The sequence below is a fragment of the Schistocerca serialis genome, chromosome 2 (assembly GCF_023864345.2).
Source record: "Schistocerca serialis cubense isolate TAMUIC-IGC-003099 chromosome 2, iqSchSeri2.2, whole genome shotgun sequence".
Classification (NCBI taxonomy): Eukaryota; Metazoa; Arthropoda; class Insecta; order Orthoptera; family Acrididae; genus Schistocerca; species Schistocerca serialis.
This window is the reverse complement of record NC_064639.1, coordinates 169061853-169080052: the sequence shown is the minus strand read 5'-3', so window position 1 is coordinate 169080052 and position 18200 is coordinate 169061853. Positions and strand designations below refer to the sequence as shown.

Genomic DNA, 18200 nt, shown 5'->3' with positions numbered 1-18200 from the left:
CAAAAATTGGCGGTGACGTATTTCAGAAATCAACTGCCGATTCGTACTGTTTTGTCGTTATCAAAGTCTTCTTGGCAAACTTGGTTAGCACATTCTCCCTCAAACTGAGTTAATTACTGCATTTTCGTACCATTACAGTAGTTTAAAAGGGTTAAGGAAGCATCTTTGTCACAACAGAAAGGCAGTTTGAAAATTGGGCTGGCAGGGGTAGCGACATAATAACAAAACAAAAAGAAAAGGAAGGGAGCCAACAGCACCCGGGTTTCCCAGGCGGTCACCCATCCAAGTACTAACCGGGCCCAATGATGCTTAACTTCGGTGATCGGACGAGAACCGGTGTATTCATCATGGTATGGCCGTTGGCACTCGTGCAAGGTAGGAGCACGGCGGAATTCGCGTTCGGCTTCTCTCCCAACACACAAAATGTTAGTTTTCCGCCGCATTTGACGAAAGCACTTCCTTCTGCAACAGCCAGTTCCTCGCGGACGGCGCGGGGGGCGCGCCCGGCGTCCCAGCAGACCGACGGCCGAATTAGCGGGCGCACCGCCGCGTGTGTGAGACGCACTGTTGCTCGTTGCACCTCCTGTCATTCGTTGGGCGCGTGCAGCCTTCGACACACGCGGAGGACGCATCTTGTCCCTGGTGTCCAGCGGAGGGCCTGTGCGGGGTGTGGCAGTGTCGTGCTGGAGGGCGCCACTGGTAGCGATGTGGGCTTCCTCGCCTCACACCAGGTGTCTGCGTAGTTTGCAGTGCATTCGCGCCATTCCTATCCCTGTCCCCGTCCCGACTTGTCCCGACTTTGCTCGACTGCCGCTCGCTGCCGCTCGGGTCGTGGTCCATATGACAGCGCAAGCACGACAAACGTCTGCGGGACGAGACGAGACGACTAAGGAATAAATTCGTGATTACAAATCAAATTTGGAACTTTACACAAAAATTGGCGGTGACGTATTTCAGAAATCAACTGCCGATTCGTACTGTTTTGTCGTTATCAAAGTCTTCTTGGCAAACTTGGTTAGCACATTCTCCCTCAAACTGAGTTAATTACTGCATTTTCGTACCATTACAGTAGTTTAAAAGGGTTAAGGAAGCATCTTTGTCACAACAGAAAGGCAGTTTGAAAATTGGGCTGGCAGGGGTAGCGACATAATAACAAAACAAAAAGAAAAGGAAGGGAGCCAACAGCACCCGGGTTTCCCAGGCGGTCACCCATCCAAGTACTAACCGGGCCCAATGATGCTTAACTTCGGTGATCGGACGAGAACCGGTGTATTCATCATGGTATGGCCGTTGGCACTCGTGCAAGGTAGGAGCACGGCGGAATTCGCGTTCGGCTTCTCTCCCAACACACAAAATGTTAGTTTTCCGCCGCATTTGACGAAAGCACTTCCTTCTGCAACAGCCAGTTCCTCGCGGACGGCGCGGGGGGCGCGCCCGGCGTCCCAGCAGACCGACGGCCGAATTAGCGGGCGCACCGCCGCGTGTGTGAGACGCACTGTTGCTCGTTGCACCTCCTGTCATTCGTTGGGCGCGTGCAGCCTTCGACACACGCGGAGGACGCATCTTGTCCCTGGTGTCCAGCGGAGGGCCTGTGCGGGGTGTGGCAGTGTCGTGCTGGAGGGCGCCACTGGTAGCGATGTGGGCTTCCTCGCCTCACACCAGGTGTCTGCGTAGTTTGCAGTGCATTCGCGCCATTCCTATCCCTGTCCCCGTCCCGACTTGTCCCGACTTTGCTCGACTGCCGCTCGCTGCCGCTCGGGTCGTGGTCCATATGACAGCGCAAGCACGACAAACGTCTGCGGGACGAGACGAGACGACTAAGGAATAAATTCGTGATTACAAATCAAATTTGGAACTTTACACAAAAATTGGCGGTGACGTATTTCAGAAATCAACTGCCGATTCGTACTGTTTTGTCGTTATCAAAGTCTTCTTGGCAAACTTGGTTAGCACATTCTCCCTCAAACTGAGTTAATTACTGCATTTTCGTACCATTACAGTAGTTTAAAAGGGTTAAGGAAGCATCTTTGTCACAACAGAAAGGCAGTTTGAAAATTGGGCTGGCAGGGGTAGCGACATAATAACAAAACAAAAAGAAAAGGAAGGGAGCCAACAGCACCCGGGTTTCCCAGGCGGTCACCCATCCAAGTACTAACCGGGCCCAATGATGCTTAACTTCGGTGATCGGACGAGAACCGGTGTATTCATCATGGTATGGCCGTTGGCACTCGTGCAAGGTAGGAGCACGGCGGAATTCGCGTTCGGCTTCTCTCCCAACACACAAAATGTTAGTTTTCCGCCGCATTTGACGAAAGCACTTCCTTCTGCAACAGCCAGTTCCTCGCGGACGGCGCGGGGGGCGCGCCCGGCGTCCCAGCAGACCGACGGCCGAATTAGCGGGCGCACCGCCGCGTGTGTGAGACGCACTGTTGCTCGTTGCACCTCCTGTCATTCGTTGGGCGCGTGCAGCCTTCGACACACGCGGAGGACGCATCTTGTCCCTGGTGTCCAGCGGAGGGCCTGTGCGGGGTGTGGCAGTGTCGTGCTGGAGGGCGCCACTGGTAGCGATGTGGGCTTCCTCGCCTCACACCAGGTGTCTGCGTAGTTTGCAGTGCATTCGCGCCATTCCTATCCCTGTCCCCGTCCCGACTTGTCCCGACTTTGCTCGACTGCCGCTCGCTGCCGCTCGGGTCGTGGTCCATATGACAGCGCAAGCACGACAAACGTCTGCGGGACGAGACGAGACGACTAAGGAATAAATTCGTGATTACAAATCAAATTTGGAACTTTACACAAAAATTGGCGGTGACGTATTTCAGAAATCAACTGCCGATTCGTACTGTTTTGTCGTTATCAAAGTCTTCTTGGCAAACTTGGTTAGCACATTCTCCCTCAAACTGAGTTAATTACTGCATTTTCGTACCATTACAGTAGTTTAAAAGGGTTAAGGAAGCATCTTTGTCACAACAGAAAGGCAGTTTGAAAATTGGGCTGGCAGGGGTAGCGACATAATAACAAAACAAAAAGAAAAGGAAGGGAGCCAACAGCACCCGGGTTTCCCAGGCGGTCACCCATCCAAGTACTAACCGGGCCCAATGATGCTTAACTTCGGTGATCGGACGAGAACCGGTGTATTCATCATGGTATGGCCGTTGGCACTCGTGCAAGGTAGGAGCACGGCGGAATTCGCGTTCGGCTTCTCTCCCAACACACAAAATGTTAGTTTTCCGCCGCATTTGACGAAAGCACTTCCTTCTGCAACAGCCAGTTCCTCGCGGACGGCGCGGGGGGCGCGCCCGGCGTCCCAGCAGACCGACGGCCGAATTAGCGGGCGCACCGCCGCGTGTGTGAGACGCACTGTTGCTCGTTGCACCTCCTGTCATTCGTTGGGCGCGTGCAGCCTTCGACACACGCAGAGGACGCATCTTGTCCCTGGTGTCCAGCGGAGGGCCTGTGCGGGGTGTGGCAGTGTCGTGCTGGAGGGCGCCACTGGTAGCGATGTGGGCTTCCTCGCCTCACACCAGGTGTCTGCGTAGTTTGCAGTGCATTCGCGCCATTCCTATCCCTGTCCCCGTCCCGACTTGTCCCGACTTTGCTCGACTGCCGCTCGCTGCCGCTCGGGTCGTGGTCCATATGACAGCGCAAGCACGACAAACGTCTGCGGGACGAGACGAGACGACTAAGGAATAAATTCGTGATTACAAATCAAATTTGGAACTTTACACAAAAATTGGCGGTGACGTATTTCAGAAATCAACTGCCGATTCGTACTGTTTTGTCGTTATCAAAGTCTTCTTGGCAAACTTGGTTAGCACATTCTCCCTCAAACTGAGTTAATTACTGCATTTTCGTACCATTACAGTAGTTTAAAAGGGTTAAGGAAGCATCTTTGTCACAACAGAAAGGCAGTTTGAAAATTGGGCTGGCAGGGGTAGCGACATAATAACAAAACAAAAAGAAAAGGAAGGGAGCCAACAGCACCCGGGTTTCCCAGGCGGTCACCCATCCAAGTACTAACCGGGCCCAATGATGCTTAACTTCGGTGATCGGACGAGAACCGGTGTATTCATCATGGTATGGCCGTTGGCACTCGTGCAAGGTAGGAGCACGGCGGAATTCGCGTTCGGCTTCTCTCCCAACACACAAAATGTTAGTTTTCCGCCGCATTTGACGAAAGCACTTCCTTCTGCAACAGCCAGTTCCTCGCGGACGGCGCGGGGGGCGCGCCCGGCGTCCCAGCAGACCGACGGCCGAATTAGCGGGCGCACCGCCGCGTGTGTGAGACGCACTGTTGCTCGTTGCACCTCCTGTCATTCGTTGGGCGCGTGCAGCCTTCGACACACGCGGAGGACGCATCTTGTCCCTGGTGTCCAGCGGAGGGCCTGTGCGGGGTGTGGCAGTGTCGTGCTGGAGGGCGCCACTGGTAGCGATGTGGGCTTCCTCGCCTCACACCAGGTGTCTGCGTAGTTTGCAGTGCATTCGCGCCATTCCTATCCCTGTCCCCGTCCCGACTTGTCCCGACTTTGCTCGACTGCCGCTCGCTGCCGCTCGGGTCGTGGTCCATATGACAGCGCAAGCACGACAAACGTCTGCGGGACGAGACGAGACGACTAAGGAATAAATTCGTGATTACAAATCAAATTTGGAACTTTACACAAAAATTGGCGGTGACGTATTTCAGAAATCAACTGCCGATTCGTACTGTTTTGTCGTTATCAAAGTCTTCTTGGCAAACTTGGTTAGCACATTCTCCCTCAAACTGAGTTAATTACTGCATTTTCGTACCATTACAGTAGTTTAAAAGGGTTAAGGAAGCATCTTTGTCACAACAGAAAGGCAGTTTGAAAATTGGGCTGGCAGGGGTAGCGACATAATAACAAAACAAAAAGAAAAGGAAGGGAGCCAACAGCACCCGGGTTTCCCAGGCGGTCACCCATCCAAGTACTAACCGGGCCCAATGATGCTTAACTTCGGTGATCGGACGAGAACCGGTGTATTCATCATGGTATGGCCGTTGGCACTCGTGCAAGGTAGGAGCACGGCGGAATTCGCGTTCGGCTTCTCTCCCAACACACAAAATGTTAGTTTTCCGCCGCATTTGACGAAAGCACTTCCTTCTGCAACAGCCAGTTCCTCGCGGACGGCGCGGGGGGCGCGCCCGGCGTCCCAGCAGACCGACGGCCGAATTAGCGGGCGCACCGCCGCGTGTGTGAGACGCACTGTTGCTCGTTGCACCTCCTGTCATTCGTTGGGCGCGTGCAGCCTTCGACACACGCGGAGGACGCATCTTGTCCCTGGTGTCCAGCGGAGGGCCTGTGCGGGGTGTGGCAGTGTCGTGCTGGAGGGCGCCACTGGTAGCGATGTGGGCTTCCTCGCCTCACACCAGGTGTCTGCGTAGTTTGCAGTGCATTCGCGCCATTCCTATCCCTGTCCCCGTCCCGACTTGTCCCGACTTTGCTCGACTGCCGCTCGCTGCCGCTCGGGTCGTGGTCCATATGACAGCGCAAGCACGACAAACGTCTGCGGGACGAGACGAGACGACTAAGGAATAAATTCGTGATTACAAATCAAATTTGGAACTTTACACAAAAATTGGCGGTGACGTATTTCAGAAATCAACTGCCGATTCGTACTGTTTTGTCGTTATCAAAGTCTTCTTGGCAAACTTGGTTAGCACATTCTCCCTCAAACTGAGTTAATTACTGCATTTTCGTACCATTACAGTAGTTTAAAAGGGTTAAGGAAGCATCTTTGTCACAACAGAAAGGCAGTTTGAAAATTGGGCTGGCAGGGGTAGCGACATAATAACAAAACAAAAAGAAAAGGAAGGGAGCCAACAGCATACTAACCGGGCCCAATGATGCTTAACTTCGGTGATCGGACGAGAACCGGTGTATTCATCATGGTATGGCCCGTTGGCACTCGTGCAAGGTAGGAGCACGGCGGAATTCGCGTTCGGCTTCTCTCCCAACACACAAAATGTTAGTTTTCCGCCGCATTTGACGAAAGCACTTCCTTCTGCAACAGCCAGTTCCTCGCGGGACGGCGCGGGGGGCGCGCCCGGCGTCCCCAGCAGACCGACGGCCGAATTAGCGGGCGCACCGCCGCGTGATGTGAGACGCACTGTTGCTCGTTGCACCTCCTGTCATTCGTTGGGCGCGTGCAGCCTTCGACACACGCGGAGGACGCATCTTGTCCCTGGTGTCCAGCGGAGGGCCTGTGCGGGGGTGTGGCAGTGTCGTGCTGGAGGGCGCCACTGGTAGCGATGTGGGCTTCCTCGCCTCACACCAGGTGTCTGCGTAGTTTGCAGTGCATTCGCGCCATTCCTATCCCTGTCCCCCGTCCCGACTTGTCCCGACTTTGCTCGACTGCCGCTCGCTGCCGCTCGGGTCGTGGTCCATATGACAGCGGCAAGCACGACAAACGTCTGCGGGACGAGACGAGACGACTAAGGAATAAATTCGTGATTACAAATCAAATTTGGAACTTTACACGAAAAATTGGCGGTGACGTATTTCAGAAATCAACTGCCGATTCGTACTGTTTTGTCGGGTATCAAAGTCTTCTGGCAAACTTGGTTAGCACATTCTCCCTCAAACTGAGTTAATTACTGCATTTTCGTACCATTACAGTAGTTTAAAAGGGTTAAGGAAGCATCTTTGTCACAACAGAAAGGCAGTTTGAAAATTGGGCTGGCAGGGGGTAGCGACATAATAACAAAACAAAAAGAAAAGGAAGGGAGCCAACAGCACCCGGGTTTCCCAGGGCGGTCACCCATCCAAGTACTAACCGGGCCCAATGATGCTTAACTTCGGTGATCGGACGAGAACCGGTGTATTCATCATGGTATGGCCGTTGGCACTCGTGCAAGGTAGGAGCACGGCGGAATTCGCGTTCGGCCTTCTCTCCCAACACACAAAATGTTAGTTTTCCGCCGCATTTGACGAAAGCACTTCCTTCTGCAACAGCCAGTTCCTCGCGGACGGCGCGGGGGGCGCGCCCGGCGTCCCAGCAAGACCGACGGCCGAATTAGCGGGGCGCACCGCCGCGTGTGTGAGACGCACTGTTGCTCGTTGCACCTCCTGTCATTCGTTGGGGCGCGTGCAGCCTTCGACACACGCAGAGGACGCATCTTGTCCCTGGTGTCCAGCGGAGGGCCTGTGCGGGGTGTGGCAGTGTCGTGCTGGAGGGCGCCACTGGTAGCGATGTGGGCTTCCTCGCCTCACACCAGGTGTCTGCGTAGTTTGCAGTGCATTCGCGCCATTCCTATCCCTGTCCCCGTCCCGACTTGTCCCGACTTTGCTCGACTGCCGCTCGCTGCCGCTCGGGTCGGTGGTCCATATGACAGCGCAAGCACGACAAACGTCTGCGGGACGAGACGAGACGACTAAGGAATAAATTCGTGATGTACAAATCAAATTTGGAACTTTACACAAAAATTGGCGGTGACGGTATTTCAGAAATCAACTGCCGATTCGTACTGTTTTTGTCGTTATCAAAGTCTTCTTGGCAAACTTGGTTAGCACATTCTCCCTCAAACTGAGTTAATTACTGCATTTTCTGTACCATTACAGTAGGTTTAAAAGGGTTAAGGAAGCATCTTTGTCACAACAGAAAGGCAGTTTGAAAATTGGGCTGGCAGGGGTAGCGACATAATAACAAAACAAAAAGAAAAGGCAAGGGAGCCAACAGCACCCGGGTTTCCCAGGCGGTCACCCCATCCAAGTACTAACCGGGCCCAATGATGCTTAACTTCGGTGATCGGACGAGAACCGGTTGTATTCATCATGGTATGGCCGTTGGCACTCGTGCAAGGTAGGAGCACGGCGGAATTCGCGTTCGGCTTCTCTCCCAACACACAAAATGTTAGTTTTCCGCCGCATTTGACGAAAGCACTTCCTTCTGCAACAGCCAGTTCCTCGCGGACGGCGCGGGGGGCGCGCCCGGCGTCCCCAGCAGACCGACGGGCCGAATTAGCGGGCGCACCGCCGCGTGTGGTGAGACGCACTGTTGCTCGTTGCACCTCCTGTCATTCGTTGGGCGCGTGCAAGCCTTCGACACACGCGGAGGACGCATCTTGTCCCTGGTGTCCAGCGGAGGGCCTGTGGGCGGGGGTGTGGCAGTGTCGTGCTGGAGGGCGCCACTGGTAGCGATGTGGGCTTCCTCGCCTCACACCAGGTGTCTGCGTAGTTTGCAGTGCATTCGCGCCATTCCTATCCCTGTCCCCGTCCCGACTTGTCCCCGACTTTGCTCGACTGCCGCTCGCTGCCGCTCGGGTCGTGGTCCATATGACAGCGCAAGCACGACAAACGTCTGCGGGACGAGACGAGACGACTAAGGAATAAATTCGTGATTACAAATCAAATTTGGAACTTTACACAAAAATTGGGCGGTGACGTATTTCAGAAATCACTGCCGATTCGTACTGTTGTTGTCGTTATCAAAGTCTTCTTGGCAAACTTGGTTAGCACATTCTCCCTCAAACTGAGTTAATTACTGCATTTTCGTACCATTACAGTAGTTTAAAAGGGTTAAGGAAGCATCTTTGTCACAACAGAAAGGCAGTTTGAAAATTGGGCTGGCAGGGGTAGCGACATAATAACAAAACAAAAAGAAAAGGAAGGGAGCCAACAGCACCCGGGTTTCCCAGGCGGTCACCCATCCAAGTACTAACCGGGCCCAATGATGCTTAACTTCGGTGATCGGACGAGAACCGGTGTATTCATCATGGTATGGCCGTTGGCACTCGTGCAAGGTAGGAGCACGGCGGAATTCGCGTTCGGCTTCTCTCCCAACACACAAAATGTTAGTTTTCCGCCGCATTTGACGAAAGCACTTCCTTCTGCAACAGCCAGTTCCTCGCGGACGGCGCGGGGGGCGCGCCCGGCGTCCCAGCAGACCGACGGCCGAATTAGCGGGCGCACCGCCGCGTGTGTGAGACGCACTGTTGCTCGTTGCACCTCCTGTCATTCGTTGGGCGCGTGCAGCCTTCGACACACGCGGAGGACGCATCTTGTCCCTGGTGTCCAGCGGAGGGCCTGTGCGGGGTGTGGCAGTGTCGTGCTGGAGGGCGCCACTGGTAGCGATGTGGGCTTCCTCGCCTCACACCAGGTGTCTGCGTAGTTTGCAGTGCATTCGCGCCATTCCTATCCCTGTCCCCGTCCCGACTTGTCCCGACTTTGCTCGACTGCCGCTCGCTGCCGCTCGGGTCGTGGTCCATATGACAGCGCAAGCACGACAAACGTCTGCGGGACGAGACGAGACGACTAAGGAATAAATTCGTGATTACAAATCAAATTTGGAACTTTACACAAAAATTGGCGGTGACGTATTTCAGAAATCAACTGCCGATTCGTACTGTTTTGTCGTTATCAAAGTCTTCTTGGCAAACTTGGTTAGCACATTCTCCCTCAAACTGAGTTAATTACTGCATTTTCGTACCATTACAGTAGTTTAAAAGGGTTAAGGAAGCATCTTTGTCACAACAGAAAGGCAGTTTGAAAATTGGGCTGGCAGGGGTAGCGACATAATAACAAAACAAAAAGAAAAGGAAGGGAGCCAACAGCACCCGGGTTTCCCAGGCGGTCACCCATCCAAGTACTAACCGGGCCCAATGATGCTTAACTTCGGTGATCGGACGAGAACCGGTGTATTCATCATGGTATGGCCGTTGGCACTCGTGCAAGGTAGGAGCACGGCGGAATTCGCGTTCGGCTTCTCTCCCAACACACAAAATGTTAGTTTTCCGCCGCATTTGACGAAAGCACTTCCTTCTGCAACAGCCAGTTCCTCGCGGACGGCGCGGGGGGCGCGCCCGGCGTCCCAGCAGACCGACGGCCGAATTAGCGGGCGCACCGCCGCGTGTGTGAGACGCACTGTTGCTCGTTGCACCTCCTGTCATTCGTTGGGCGCGTGCAGCCTTCGACACACGCGGAGGACGCATCTTGTCCCTGGTGTCCAGCGGAGGGCCTGTGCGGGGTGTGGCAGTGTCGTGCTGGAGGGCGCCACTGGTAGCGATGTGGGCTTCCTCGCCTCACACCAGGTGTCTGCGTAGTTTGCAGTGCATTCGCGCCATTCCTATCCCTGTCCCCGTCCCGACTTGTCCCGACTTTGCTCGACTGCCGCTCGCTGCCGCTCGGGTCGTGGTCCATATGACAGCGCAAGCACGACAAACGTCTGCGGGACGAGACGAGACGACTAAGGAATAAATTCGTGATTACAAATCAAATTTGGAACTTTACACAAAAATTGGCGGTGACGTATTTCAGAAATCAACTGCCGATTCGTACTGTTTTGTCGTTATCAAAGTCTTCTTGGCAAACTTGGTTAGCACATTCTCCCTCAAACTGAGTTAATTACTGCATTTTCGTACCATTACAGTAGTTTAAAAGGGTTAAGGAAGCATCTTTGTCACAACAGAAAGGCAGTTTGAAAATTGGGCTGGCAGGGGTAGCGACATAATAACAAAACAAAAAGAAAAGGAAGGGAGCCAACAGCACCCGGGTTTCCCAGGCGGTCACCCATCCAAGTACTAACCGGGCCCAATGATGCTTAACTTCGGTGATCGGACGAGAACCGGTGTATTCATCATGGTATGGCCGTTGGCACTCGTGCAAGGTAGGAGCACGGCGGAATTCGCGTTCGGCTTCTCTCCCAACACACAAAATGTTAGTTTTCCGCCGCATTTGACGAAAGCACTTCCTTCTGCAACAGCCAGTTCCTCGCGGACGGCGCGGGGGGCGCGCCCGGCGTCCCAGCAGACCGACGGCCGAATTAGCGGGCGCACCGCCGCGTGTGTGAGACGCACTGTTGCTCGTTGCACCTCCTGTCATTCGTTGGGCGCGTGCAGCCTTCGACACACGCGGAGGACGCATCTTGTCCCTGGTGTCCAGCGGAGGGCCTGTGCGGGGTGTGGCAGTGTCGTGCTGGAGGGCGCCACTGGTAGCGATGTGGGCTTCCTCGCCTCACACCAGGTGTCTGCGTAGTTTGCAGTGCATTCGCGCCATTCCTATCCCTGTCCCCGTCCCGACTTGTCCCGACTTTGCTCGACTGCCGCTCGCTGCCGCTCGGGTCGTGGTCCATATGACAGCGCAAGCACGACAAACGTCTGCGGGACGAGACGAGACGACTAAGGAATAAATTCGTGATTACAAATCAAATTTGGAACTTTACACAAAAATTGGCGGTGACGTATTTCAGAAATCAACTGCCGATTCGTACTGTTTTGTCGTTATCAAAGTCTTCTTGGCAAACTTGGTTAGCACATTCTCCCTCAAACTGAGTTAATTACTGCATTTTCGTACCATTACAGTAGTTTAAAAGGGTTAAGGAAGCATCTTTGTCACAACAGAAAGGCAGTTTGAAAATTGGGCTGGCAGGGGTAGCGACATAATAACAAAACAAAAAGAAAAGGAAGGGAGCCAACAGCACCCGGGTTTCCCAGGCGGTCACCCATCCAAGTACTAACCGGGCCCAATGATGCTTAACTTCGGTGATCGGACGAGAACCGGTGTATTCATCATGGTATGGCCGTTGGCACTCGTGCAAGGTAGGAGCACGGCGGAATTCGCGTTCGGCTTCTCTCCCAACACACAAAATGTTAGTTTTCCGCCGCATTTGACGAAAGCACTTCCTTCTGCAACAGCCAGTTCCTCGCGGACGGCGCGGGGGGCGCGCCCGGCGTCCCAGCAGACCGACGGCCGAATTAGCGGGCGCACCGCCGCGTGTGTGAGACGCACTGTTGCTCGTTGCACCTCCTGTCATTCGTTGGGCGCGTGCAGCCTTCGACACACGCAGAGGACGCATCTTGTCCCTGGTGTCCAGCGGAGGGCCTGTGCGGGGTGTGGCAGTGTCGTGCTGGAGGGCGCCACTGGTAGCGATGTGGGCTTCCTCGCCTCACACCAGGTGTCTGCGTAGTTTGCAGTGCATTCGCGCCATTCCTATCCCTGTCCCCGTCCCGACTTGTCCCGACTTTGCTCGACTGCCGCTCGCTGCCGCTCGGGTCGTGGTCCATATGACAGCGCAAGCACGACAAACGTCTGCGGGACGAGACGAGACGACTAAGGAATAAATTCGTGATTACAAATCAAATTTGGAACTTTACACAAAAATTGGCGGTGACGTATTTCAGAAATCAACTGCCGATTCGTACTGTTTTGTCGTTATCAAAGTCTTCTTGGCAAACTTGGTTAGCACATTCTCCCTCAAACTGAGTTAATTACTGCATTTTCGTACCATTACAGTAGTTTAAAAGGGTTAAGGAAGCATCTTTGTCACAACAGAAAGGCAGTTTGAAAATTGGGCTGGCAGGGGTAGCGACATAATAACAAAACAAAAAGAAAAGGAAGGGAGCCAACAGCACCCGGGTTTCCCAGGCGGTCACCCATCCAAGTACTAACCGGGCCCAATGATGCTTAACTTCGGTGATCGGACGAGAACCGGTGTATTCATCATGGTATGGCCGTTGGCACTCGTGCAAGGTAGGAGCACGGCGGAATTCGCGTTCGGCTTCTCTCCCAACACACAAAATGTTAGTTTTCCGCCGCATTTGACGAAAGCACTTCCTTCTGCAACAGCCAGTTCCTCGCGGACGGCGCGGGGGGCGCGCCCGGCGTCCCAGCAGACCGACGGCCGAATTAGCGGGCGCACCGCCGCGTGTGTGAGACGCACTGTTGCTCGTTGCACCTCCTGTCATTCGTTGGGCGCGTGCAGCCTTCGACACACGCGGAGGACGCATCTTGTCCCTGGTGTCCAGCGGAGGGCCTGTGCGGGGTGTGGCAGTGTCGTGCTGGAGGGCGCCACTGGTAGCGATGTGGGCTTCCTCGCCTCACACCAGGTGTCTGCGTAGTTTGCAGTGCATTCGCGCCATTCCTATCCCTGTCCCCGTCCCGACTTGTCCCGACTTTGCTCGACTGCCGCTCGCTGCCGCTCGGGTCGTGGTCCATATGACAGCGCAAGCACGACAAACGTCTGCGGGACGAGACGAGACGACTAAGGAATAAATTCGTGATTACAAATCAAATTTGGAACTTTACACAAAAATTGGCGGTGACGTATTTCAGAAATCAACTGCCGATTCGTACTGTTTTGTCGTTATCAAAGTCTTCTTGGCAAACTTGGTTAGCACATTCTCCCTCAAACTGAGTTAATTACTGCATTTTCGTACCATTACAGTAGTTTAAAAGGGTTAAGGAAGCATCTTTGTCACAACAGAAAGGCAGTTTGAAAATTGGGCTGGCAGGGGTAGCGACATAATAACAAAACAAAAAGAAAAGGAAGGGAGCCAACAGCACCCGGGTTTCCCAGGCGGTCACCCATCCAAGTACTAACCGGGCCCAATGATGCTTAACTTCGGTGATCGGACGAGAACCGGTGTATTCATCATGGTATGGCCGTTGGCACTCGTGCAAGGTAGGAGCACGGCGGAATTCGCGTTCGGCTTCTCTCCCAACACACAAAATGTTAGTTTTCCGCCGCATTTGACGAAAGCACTTCCTTCTGCAACAGCCAGTTCCTCGCGGACGGCGCGGGGGGCGCGCCCGGCGTCCCAGCAGACCGACGGCCGAATTAGCGGGCGCACCGCCGCGTGTGTGAGACGCACTGTTGCTCGTTGCACCTCCTGTCATTCGTTGGGCGCGTGCAGCCTTCGACACACGCGGAGGACGCATCTTGTCCCTGGTGTCCAGCGGAGGGCCTGTGCGGGGTGTGGCAGTGTCGTGCTGGAGGGCGCCACTGGTAGCGATGTGGGCTTCCTCGCCTCACACCAGGTGTCTGCGTAGTTTGCAGTGCATTCGCGCCATTCCTATCCCTGTCCCCGTCCCGACTTGTCCCGACTTTGCTCGACTGCCGCTCGCTGCCGCTCGGGTCGTGGTCCATATGACAGCGCAAGCACGACAAACGTCTGCGGGACGAGACGAGACGACTAAGGAATAAATTCGTGATTACAAATCAAATTTGGAACTTTACACAAAAATTGGCGGTGACGTATTTCAGAAATCAACTGCCGATTCGTACTGTTTTGTCGTTATCAAAGTCTTCTTGGCAAACTTGGTTAGCACATTCTCCCTCAAACTGAGTTAATTACTGCATTTTCGTACCATTACAGTAGTTTAAAAGGGTTAAGGAAGCATCTTTGTCACAACAGAAAGGCAGTTTGAAAATTGGGCTGGCAGGGGTAGCGACATAATAACAAAACAAAAAGAAAAGGAAGGGAGCCAACAGCACCCGGGTTTCCCAGGCGGTCACCCATCCAAGTACTAACCGGGCCCAATGATGCTTAACTTCGGTGATCGGACGAGAACCGGTGTATTCATCATGGTATGGCCGTTGGCACTCGTGCAAGGTAGGAGCACGGCGGAATTCGCGTTCGGCTTCTCTCCCAACACACAAAATGTTAGTTTTCCGCCGCATTTGACGAAAGCACTTCCTTCTGCAACAGCCAGTTCCTCGCGGACGGCGCGGGGGGCGCGCCCGGCGTCCCAGCAGACCGACGGCCGAATTAGCGGGCGCACCGCCGCGTGTGTGAGACGCACTGTTGCTCGTTGCACCTCCTGTCATTCGTTGGGCGCGTGCAGCCTTCGACACACGCAGAGGACGCATCTTGTCCCTGGTGTCCAGCGGAGGGCCTGTGCGGGGTGTGGCAGTGTCGTGCTGGAGGGCGCCACTGGTAGCGATGTGGGCTTCCTCGCCTCACACCAGGTGTCTGCGTAGTTTGCAGTGCATTCGCGCCATTCCTATCCCTGTCCCCGTCCCGACTTGTCCCGACTTTGCTCGACTGCCGCTCGCTGCCGCTCGGGTCGTGGTCCATATGACAGCGCAAGCACGACAAACGTCTGCGGGACGAGACGAGACGACTAAGGAATAAATTCGTGATTACAAATCAAATTTGGAACTTTACACAAAAATTGGCGGTGACGTATTTCAGAAATCAACTGCCGATTCGTACTGTTTTGTCGTTATCAAAGTCTTCTTGGCAAACTTGGTTAGCACATTCTCCCTCAAACTGAGTTAATTACTGCATTTTCGTACCATTACAGTAGTTTAAAAGGGTTAAGGAAGCATCTTTGTCACAACAGAAAGGCAGTTTGAAAATTGGGCTGGCAGGGGTAGCGACATAATAACAAAACAAAAAGAAAAGGAAGGGAGCCAACAGCACCCGGGTTTCCCAGGCGGTCACCCATCCAAGTACTAACCGGGCCCAATGATGCTTAACTTCGGTGATCGGACGAGAACCGGTGTATTCATCATGGTATGGCCGTTGGCACTCGTGCAAGGTAGGAGCACGGCGGAATTCGCGTTCGGCTTCTCTCCCAACACACAAAATGTTAGTTTTCCGCCGCATTTGACGAAAGCACTTCCTTCTGCAACAGCCAGTTCCTCGCGGACGGCGCGGGGGGCGCGCCCGGCGTCCCAGCAGACCGACGGCCGAATTAGCGGGCGCACCGCCGCGTGTGTGAGACGCACTGTTGCTCGTTGCACCTCCTGTCATTCGTTGGGCGCGTGCAGCCTTCGACACACGCGGAGGACGCATCTTGTCCCTGGTGTCCAGCGGAGGGCCTGTGCGGGGTGTGGCAGTGTCGTGCTGGAGGGCGCCACTGGTAGCGATGTGGGCTTCCTCGCCTCACACCAGGTGTCTGCGTAGTTTGCAGTGCATTCGCGCCATTCCTATCCCTGTCCCCGTCCCGACTTGTCCCGACTTTGCTCGACTGCCGCTCGCTGCCGCTCGGGTCGTGGTCCATATGACAGCGCAAGCACGACAAACGTCTGCGGGACGAGACGAGACGACTAAGGAATAAATTCGTGATTACAAATCAAATTTGGAACTTTACACAAAAATTGGCGGTGACGTATTTCAGAAATCAACTGCCGATTCGTACTGTTTTGTCGTTATCAAAGTCTTCTTGGCAAACTTGGTTAGCACATTCTCCCTCAAACTGAGTTAATTACTGCATTTTCGTACCATTACAGTAGTTTAAAAGGGTTAAGGAAGCATCTTTGTCACAACAGAAAGGCAGTTTGAAAATTGGGCTGGCAGGGGTAGCGACATAATAACAAAACAAAAAGAAAAGGAAGGGAGCCAACAGCACCCGGGTTTCCCAGGCGGTCACCCATCCAAGTACTAACCGGGCCCAATGATGCTTAACTTCGGTGATCGGACGAGAACCGGTGTATTCATCATGGTATGGCCGTTGGCACTCGTGCAAGGTAGGAGCACGGCGGAATTCGCGTTCGGCTTCTCTCCCAACACACAAAATGTTAGTTTTCCGCCGCATTTGACGAAAGCACTTCCTTCTGCAACAGCCAGTTCCTCGCGGACGGCGCGGGGGGCGCGCCCGGCGTCCCAGCAGACCGACGGCCGAATTAGCGGGCGCACCGCCGCGTGTGTGAGACGCACTGTTGCTCGTTGCACCTCCTGTCATTCGTTGGGCGCGTGCAGCCTTCGACACACGCGGAGGACGCATCTTGTCCCTGGTGTCCAGCGGAGGGCCTGTGCGGGGTGTGGCAGTGTCGTGCTGGAGGGCGCCACTGGTAGCGATGTGGGCTTCCTCGCCTCACACCAGGTGTCTGCGTAGTTTGCAGTGCATTCGCGCCATTCCTATCCCTGTCCCCGTCCCGACTTGTCCCGACTTTGCTCGACTGCCGCTCGCTGCCGCTCGGGTCGTGGTCCATATGACAGCGCAAGCACGACAAACGTCTGCGGGACGAGACGAGACGACTAAGGAATAAATTCGTGATTACAAATCAAATTTGGAACTTTACACAAAAATTGGCGGTGACGTATTTCAGAAATCAACTGCCGATTCGTACTGTTTTGTCGTTATCAAAGTCTTCTTGGCAAACTTGGTTAGCACATTCTCCCTCAAACTGAGTTAATTACTGCATTTTCGTACCATTACAGTAGTTTAAAAGGGTTAAGGAAGCATCTTTGTCACAACAGAAAGGCAGTTTGAAAATTGGGCTGGCAGGGGTAGCGACATAATAACAAAACAAAAAGAAAAGGAAGGGAGCCAACAGCACCCGGGTTTCCCAGGCGGTCACCCATCCAAGTACTAACCGGGCCCAATGATGCTTAACTTCGGTGATCGGACGAGAACCGGTGTATTCATCATGGTATGGCCGTTGGCACTCGTGCAAGGTAGGAGCACGGCGGAATTCGCGTTCGGCTTCTCTCCCAACACACAAAATGTTAGTTTTCCGCCGCATTTGACGAAAGCACTTCCTTCTGCAACAGCCAGTTCCTCGCGGACGGCGCGGGGGGCGCGCCCGGCGTCCCAGCAGACCGACGGCCGAATTAGCGGGCGCACCGCCGCGTGTGTGAGACGCACTGTTGCTCGTTGCACCTCCTGTCATTCGTTGGGCGCGTGCAGCCTTCGACACACGCGGAGGACGCATCTTGTCCCTGGTGTCCAGCGGAGGGCCTGTGCGGGGTGTGGCAGTGTCGTGCTGGAGGGCGCCACTGGTAGCGATGTGGGCTTCCTCGCCTCACACCAGGTGTCTGCGTAGTTTGCAGTGCATTCGCGCCATTCCTATCCCTGTCCCCGTCCCGACTTGTCCCGACTTTGCTCGACTGCCGCTCGCTGCCGCTCGGGTCGTGGTCCATATGACAGCGCAAGCACGACAAACGTCTGCGGGACGAGACGAGACGACTAAGGAATAAATTCGTGATTACAAATCAAATTTGGAACTTTACACAAAAATTGGCGGTGACGTATTTCAGAAATCAACTGCCGATTCGTACTGTTTTGTCGTTATCAAAGTCTTCTTGGCAAACTTGGTTAGCACATTCTCCCTCAAACTGAGTTAATTACTGCATTTTCGTACCATTACAGTAGTTTAAAAGGGTTAAGGAAGCATCTTTGTCACAACAGAAAGGCAGTTTGAAAATTGGGCTGGCAGGGGTAGCGACATAATAACAAAACAAAAAGAAAAGGAAGGGAGCCAACAGCACCCGGGTTTCCCAGGCGGTCACCCATCCAAGTACTAACCGGGCCCAATGATGCTTAACTTCGGTGATCGGACGAGAACCGGTGTATTCATCATGGTATGGCCGTTGGCACTCGTGCAAGGTAGGAGCACGGCGGAATTCGCGTTCGGCTTCTCTCCCAACACACAAAATGTTAGTTTTCCGCCGCATTTGACGAAAGCACTTCCTTCTGCAACAGCCAGTTCCTCGCGGACGGCGCGGGGGGCGCGCCCGGCGT

General features: G+C 54.1%; 19 non-coding genes across 19 annotated transcripts; all 19 read right to left on the bottom strand.

Moving 5' to 3' along the window:
* Window positions 1-245: 245 nt before the first annotated feature.
* Window positions 246-364, bottom strand: LOC126458956 (5S ribosomal RNA). Its single transcript, XR_007585757.1, has one exon. It is a non-coding gene; the product is annotated as a 5S ribosomal RNA (ribosomal RNA).
* An 812-nt stretch (window positions 365-1176) lies between these two features.
* On the bottom strand, window positions 1177-1295 carry LOC126458945 (5S ribosomal RNA). Its single transcript, XR_007585756.1, has one exon. It is a non-coding gene; the product is annotated as a 5S ribosomal RNA (ribosomal RNA).
* An 812-nt stretch (window positions 1296-2107) lies between these two features.
* LOC126458933 (5S ribosomal RNA) lies at window positions 2108-2226 on the bottom strand. The gene has a single exon (XR_007585755.1). It is a non-coding gene; the product is annotated as a 5S ribosomal RNA (ribosomal RNA).
* An 812-nt stretch (window positions 2227-3038) lies between these two features.
* LOC126458922 (5S ribosomal RNA) lies at window positions 3039-3157 on the bottom strand. The gene has a single exon (XR_007585754.1). It is a non-coding gene; the product is annotated as a 5S ribosomal RNA (ribosomal RNA).
* An 812-nt stretch (window positions 3158-3969) lies between these two features.
* Window positions 3970-4088, bottom strand: LOC126458909 (5S ribosomal RNA). The gene has a single exon (XR_007585752.1). It is a non-coding gene; the product is annotated as a 5S ribosomal RNA (ribosomal RNA).
* Window positions 4089-4900: 812 nt separating this feature from the next.
* Window positions 4901-5019, bottom strand: LOC126458897 (5S ribosomal RNA). Its single transcript, XR_007585751.1, has one exon. It is a non-coding gene; the product is annotated as a 5S ribosomal RNA (ribosomal RNA).
* Window positions 5020-6740: 1721 nt separating this feature from the next.
* Window positions 6741-6860, bottom strand: LOC126459353 (5S ribosomal RNA). The gene has a single exon (XR_007585876.1). It is a non-coding gene; the product is annotated as a 5S ribosomal RNA (ribosomal RNA).
* Window positions 6861-7683: 823 nt separating this feature from the next.
* Window positions 7684-7804, bottom strand: LOC126459364 (5S ribosomal RNA). Its single transcript, XR_007585886.1, has one exon. It is a non-coding gene; the product is annotated as a 5S ribosomal RNA (ribosomal RNA).
* An 821-nt stretch (window positions 7805-8625) lies between these two features.
* On the bottom strand, window positions 8626-8744 carry LOC126458885 (5S ribosomal RNA). Its single transcript, XR_007585749.1, has one exon. It is a non-coding gene; the product is annotated as a 5S ribosomal RNA (ribosomal RNA).
* An 812-nt stretch (window positions 8745-9556) lies between these two features.
* LOC126458873 (5S ribosomal RNA) lies at window positions 9557-9675 on the bottom strand. The gene has a single exon (XR_007585748.1). It is a non-coding gene; the product is annotated as a 5S ribosomal RNA (ribosomal RNA).
* An 812-nt stretch (window positions 9676-10487) lies between these two features.
* On the bottom strand, window positions 10488-10606 carry LOC126458862 (5S ribosomal RNA). Its single transcript, XR_007585747.1, has one exon. It is a non-coding gene; the product is annotated as a 5S ribosomal RNA (ribosomal RNA).
* An 812-nt stretch (window positions 10607-11418) lies between these two features.
* On the bottom strand, window positions 11419-11537 carry LOC126458850 (5S ribosomal RNA). The gene has a single exon (XR_007585746.1). It is a non-coding gene; the product is annotated as a 5S ribosomal RNA (ribosomal RNA).
* An 812-nt stretch (window positions 11538-12349) lies between these two features.
* On the bottom strand, window positions 12350-12468 carry LOC126458838 (5S ribosomal RNA). The gene has a single exon (XR_007585745.1). It is a non-coding gene; the product is annotated as a 5S ribosomal RNA (ribosomal RNA).
* Window positions 12469-13280: 812 nt separating this feature from the next.
* On the bottom strand, window positions 13281-13399 carry LOC126458827 (5S ribosomal RNA). Its single transcript, XR_007585744.1, has one exon. It is a non-coding gene; the product is annotated as a 5S ribosomal RNA (ribosomal RNA).
* Window positions 13400-14211: 812 nt separating this feature from the next.
* On the bottom strand, window positions 14212-14330 carry LOC126458814 (5S ribosomal RNA). Its single transcript, XR_007585743.1, has one exon. It is a non-coding gene; the product is annotated as a 5S ribosomal RNA (ribosomal RNA).
* Window positions 14331-15142: 812 nt separating this feature from the next.
* Window positions 15143-15261, bottom strand: LOC126458802 (5S ribosomal RNA). Its single transcript, XR_007585742.1, has one exon. It is a non-coding gene; the product is annotated as a 5S ribosomal RNA (ribosomal RNA).
* Window positions 15262-16073: 812 nt separating this feature from the next.
* Window positions 16074-16192, bottom strand: LOC126458789 (5S ribosomal RNA). Its single transcript, XR_007585740.1, has one exon. It is a non-coding gene; the product is annotated as a 5S ribosomal RNA (ribosomal RNA).
* Window positions 16193-17004: 812 nt separating this feature from the next.
* LOC126458766 (5S ribosomal RNA) lies at window positions 17005-17123 on the bottom strand. Its single transcript, XR_007585731.1, has one exon. It is a non-coding gene; the product is annotated as a 5S ribosomal RNA (ribosomal RNA).
* Window positions 17124-17935: 812 nt separating this feature from the next.
* Window positions 17936-18054, bottom strand: LOC126458676 (5S ribosomal RNA). Its single transcript, XR_007585674.1, has one exon. It is a non-coding gene; the product is annotated as a 5S ribosomal RNA (ribosomal RNA).
* Between the last annotated feature and the right edge of the window lie 146 nt (window positions 18055-18200).